At 41.4% G+C, this 5,517-nt stretch overlaps 1 protein-coding gene across 1 annotated transcript in view; it reads left to right on the top strand.

Moving 5' to 3' along the window:
• The first annotated feature begins 789 nt into the window (after positions 1 to 789).
• The window catches only part of LOC101845368, a 47,347-nt gene continuing 42,619 nt past the window's right edge, over positions 790 to 5,517 (top strand). Inside the window, exon 1 of the mRNA XM_005089125.3 lies at positions 790 to 1,740. The gene's annotated coding sequence lies outside the window, so the exon portion shown is untranslated. The remainder of the gene's footprint in view (positions 1,741 to 5,517) is intronic.

Genomic DNA, 5,517 nt, shown 5'->3' with positions numbered 1-5,517 from the left:
ACTCTCTCTCTCTCTCTCTCTCTCTCTCTCTCTCTCTCTCTATCTATCTATCTATCTATCTATCTCTCTAAACAAAACAAAAAGAACATTTTTCCACTATAACCTCGTGAGCTTCCGTTGTTCTTGACTCGTGTCTTCCAGCACTCTGATGACTCCCTTGAGCACTGGACAACGGGGATAAACGAACCAAGATTTACGAGAGCCCTCGGACTGTCCGACATCACCCATTCCCGTTCCCAGTACCATCCCCTCCCAGGACACAACCACCACCACCCCCCCCCTCTCCACTGCACTCTACCCACATCCTAACTGCACCCCACTCTGTTTCCCCCAGGTCCCTTTATCACAAACCCTTTCCCCAGTATTCTTTCTTTTAAAAATGTTCTTGTCCGCGCTCCTCCTGTTCTTTTCTCTGCATTCCCATTTCCACGATTCGAAAACACGCTTCAAAAACATATTTTCCTTCATTCTTTTTCTCTTTATTTCCCTATCATTCAAACAACTCATCTTCAAGCCTGCCCCCCCCCCCTCAAAGTGCCATCAGACACACACATAGTATAAAATGATAAGAATCAATTGGTCCTTCATTTTCTTCCGTTATGGCTGCTTTTAACCAAATCATTCTTGTTTTACCCTTTTATTCTTTGTCGCTCCTTTTCTTCCTTCTTTTCTTCCTGCCTCTGTCTCCTCTGCCTCTCTCCCCCAACACACACACGAGTATACACACTCACAACAACATCAACAACAACAACGACAACAACAACAACAACAACAACAACAACAATTATTACTCTCCTCAAAAAAACGTGTTATTTTCCCCCAATCCCCCTTTTCGCCCTCTCAACCCTATATCCTCACCCTCCGGGAAAAAATCATTTATTGTGGGTTCTCCTGCTCTCCCACCCTCCCTACCTCACCAGAACAGACGCGCGCCGTCGTGCCTTGCTGGCCGTGTTGGTGAGTCGGGCCCTCATGGTCTCTCCAGTCCCCGGAAGGAAGAGATACATTAAAGGCCCCTGCACGAGCCAGTATATCCCACACATTTGCTGGACCCTCATAGCGTGTTCACGTCCCAACAATGCTTGCTCTCTATCTTTTATTTATAATGCGTGTACCCTCGCGTGGCGTATCTATCATCATGCTGCACTTCACGAGGATGTGCTGGACTTATGAAATGAAGAAGGATCGTGCAGAATGGTGCATGCCACAAGTCTAAACGACACCGTGTCTTCCCGCCTAAAATTGTCAAAAGCGTTGCATACTGCGCTGTGTTGCGCTTGCTTATACGAGATCGTGCACGTAAAATTTCGAAAAGTTCAAAACGTGACCACATAATATCTTTACCAAATGAGGCAATTGAAACGCGTGTGTTTGTTTGACTTAAGTGTGGTATCGTGCTGGATTATGTATTCCAAAATTTAATTGTTTGGCCAGCTTTGGTGTGATTATGTGTAACCTATTTGGTTAGAGGAATTTAAAGTGATTTTTTTTTTTACTGCATCTTCAAAGATTGTGATGGATTGTTCTTGCCTGCGCCGAGCATTTTACGTACAAGAACCAATTACTTGTATCGACTGATTTCAAAATGCTGTAAGCAGTGATCACATTGGTTCTATCGACAGGGTGTGCCAACTTTAACACGTCTGTGGCCGTTTATTGACCTCAGAAAACATCACCACTTCTTTTATGTGCCGGATTGGATTAAACCGCCGTGTCGATGGCGTCGCTCAGTCTGTGCACGTGAGTCACAACTCATTCATTGAGCTCGCTCGGCCCACCCGGCCACCCGGGTATACCGTTCATTCATTACGTGCAGCCTTGGGGGTCACAACTTATAGAAGAGAGGGTTGACCCCACATTTAAGGCCCTCTGGCGACACAGCTGACAGGGACAGGGTTGTGTTTGTGGCATTGCACACTTTAGTATGGCCAGAGCAAGGCTTTTGCTTGCGTCTGCGTGCTTATTTAGATACGATTTAGTCATGTATTTATTTTTGTATTTATGTATTTATTTTTATTTATTTATCTATTTATCTATTTATTTATCTATTATCTTTGTGGGAAGGGGGGTATGATTAGCAAACAAAAATCTTTCCAATGTACTTATGAAACGACCGTTTCTCTTTCTTGGTTCCCACTTTATCTTTGTTGTTTGTTTGTTTAGTATAGGGTTTTACGGCGCTCGCAACTGCATAAGGTCATATGAGCGCGCGGGACACACCTAATACCTTTTCATTGGTAGGAAATTTTGAATTTTGCCCGGGTGGCGGCCGAAGCCTACTCTTATCGATTTTAGACCACCAAGGGATCTTTAACGTGCGCAACTTGAACACGGGCCCTCCGAGATTTTTCGCCCTTGTCCGAGAAGGCTAGGTGTAGATCTTTCCTACCAAAAGATCAGGGGTGTGGCAGAAAGACAGCAGTTAGAAGGAGCCAAGGAGTAGCAGTAGAAAGGCTGCAGAAAGAGTCAGGAGCCCAGAGGAGGGGGCAAAGGAGGTGAGGGGGTGGGGGCAGAAAGTGGAAATGAAAGCAGACAACAGAACAACGCTAGAGAGCAGGAAAGGAGGTGAAAGGAGACAATTTTAGAGAAGAAAATTTTTTGGTCGCTACCCGGATTCGAACCCGGGACCTTTGAATGAGAGGCCAACACCTTAACCTCTAGGCCACGAGAGCCCCCACTTTATCTTTACAGAAAAATTAACTGAATTATTTTTAAACCCGAGCTGCATTTCGAGGGGAGGAGGGTGGTTGTAGTATTCTGGGCTCCAGTCTGATGGTCTCATAATGCTCTCGGAATTGCCATTCTCTACCCCAGAAGTACAAAGTTCTATTTGCTCAGTACCTAGTTTTGAGAAATTTGAAGTCAACATTTTTAGTTACACAACATGTCAAGCTTTTCTGCATGCAATTCTTTGAATATCTTGATAACTGCTCCGAATAATCTTACGATTTTGATAGAGTAGACAGAATTCTTGGTTTCTGACTTCATGGTCTTACAAAATCAAAACTTTCTGATTCTAAGGTAGCGCAATGTCTTGCTCTCTGTGTCCAAGACAGGATCAACAAAGAGCTGGCACAGTTGGAAGTTCACCAGTTTTTAGATTTAATTGAAGACTCCAGGCCCATAGTGCTTACTAAATATTAACAACAACAACAACAACAACAACAACAACAACAACAACAACAACAACAACAACAACAACAACAACAACACGCAAAGAAAAAGAAAAACAAAATCATGAATGGCGAACCATGATCTCCGTTGTTTGTTTCAGATCTGGCCTCTTCAAATGACACAGGACCCCCTCCCCCTAACCACACACACACACATACACACACACACACCACACACACACACACACACACACACACACACACACACACACACACACACACCACACACACACACAAACACACTTACACTGGCACACCCTCCAGAGCTCAGTTACACGATCCCAATATTTGCAAACATACCACTATTCTTGTTCTTACAGGTCAACTTAAGAAACTTTGATTTTTCTAAAAATAAAACTCACACCTTTGTGTCGATGGAGGCGTTAAAATAACACCTACATTTTAAAGAATCTTCCCACTCATATAATAATAATAAAGATGAGATGCCTTTGAATACCTTCATTTTTATTTTTTGACCCACAAAGACAGCGAGAAAACAAAAAATCAAAGCCCTCCTGCATTTATTGAACAATTTTAACAAATTAATAAATCAAGACAGAAAAAATTGGTTGAAACCTTGCAGTTATATGGAGATACGACAAAACAAAGTTATCGAAATTAATGCTTATGGGATTCCGACAATTCTTTTAAAAATCTGCTTTGGACATACGACAACTGGGTTCTGGGTATCTCAATAAACACTGTACTTAGAGTCTTGAAACTTACTGGAGATACAACACATGGGAATTTGAGTGCATGAGTGAGCTTATCTTGGATTTCATTAAAAGTGGATATACGACAATTGCACTCTGGGCCGACGACCCAGCAAATCCAAATATACAAATGACGTCATAAAAAGTCACAATACAACAATAGCAAGTTCAAGTGTAAACATAGGAATCTCAAATGTTACACATAGCAAATTCAAATTCCCCATAGCAATTTCAAAAGTAAATATGCTTGAACTGGAGAATAAGGAGGCCAAAAGTATAAGAAGTGTACATTTATCAAGGTAAGAAGTTACAGGGTTTGGGTTTTTTTGGCACGAAAACGTTAGATGTAAGCCATGTGGTGCCATAAGGAAGAAATCACGAAACTAATTGTTAATTGTTAATATTTTTTAAACCCTAAAATAAACCCATACGTTTAAACAGAAACGAAAGGTTATAATAAAAATAAACAAATTGCTGGTGCATATATTATAGAGGAACTTATTGGATGAAATGTGAAGCCAAGGCTACTTTTGCTTATTGTTGCACTACAAAACGTTGTGGCGTATAGGCTTGCCTTGAACTGAAGACTGCTGCCACATTCACTATAATCACATAATATTGGGAGGTTTATTCCTTCAACTGGGCAAGTGTTACCATTCTTTGTTGGTGAGTCTGCTGAGTGATCATAATTAATTTAGTCTCTTGCTTCAGCGAACATCTGTTTCAAATCGTATCCCCCCCCAAAAAAAAACAACAACAAAGTTTCAATGGTGAAATGGCATAGGTTTAACGCCCCTATCAACACTATTACGTGATTTAAGAGGCAAGACCTCCGAGATCAACGTCTATCTCCGAAAGGACCGATCCAAACGTGAAATTCGCGTAAAGTGCCTTTCCCAAGAACACAACGCCTGACCGAACTGAGGCTCGAACTCCCGAACCCAAATCTCACGATTACAGGTCCGATAGCCTGACCACTAGGAGGCTACCACGCCACAAAATCGTATTTCCAATTTAAGAATTTTTTTTCACAGATGGTAAGACAAGGTATGCAGGTGGCAAGATATTTCACCTCGAGTCTATTTGATGAACGAAACTGTTAAATAAAGCCCAAAAAATGAAAATGAAAATAACAAGTTTTTAAAAAGAAATGGTTATGATTTTTTAAAATCCACAAACTGCTGGTATAAGTATATAAAATAATATAAAGGTTATAACTAATTTGATGAAATGTAAGCCAAGTCTACTTATATTTACACAAAACACTATTGCACTGCAAGACGCACTGGCATAGGCTAGCGTTGATGATCTGAAGGCCGCTGTCATTCACTATAGTCACGGCTTGGGTTTTTGGTTCCATGATCAAGTGGGTAAGTGTGACCATCCTTTGTTGATGAGTCTTCTGGGTGAGCATTTGGTCTTTTGCTTCACCGAGCCTCGGTTTCAAATCGTATTTTCAAAGTCACAAGCTTTCTCGCAGATAATAAGAAAAGATGTTTAGGGGGAAGGATATTTCACCCCCAATCTATTGATGAGTTGCTATTTAAAGCTTACCTTAATGCACGAGCGTTGTTACATGTTACAAAGCATGCTTCGTTGTGGGATTGATGAAACTGTTTCTTTGAGGGATG

This window comes from Aplysia californica, unplaced genomic scaffold (genome assembly GCF_000002075.1).
Source record: "Aplysia californica isolate F4 #8 unplaced genomic scaffold, AplCal3.0 scaffold00003, whole genome shotgun sequence".
Classification (NCBI taxonomy): domain Eukaryota; kingdom Metazoa; phylum Mollusca; class Gastropoda; order Aplysiida; family Aplysiidae; genus Aplysia; species Aplysia californica.
The sequence above is the reverse complement of the archived record's forward strand: the minus strand, read 5'-3'. Positions and strand labels throughout refer to the sequence as shown.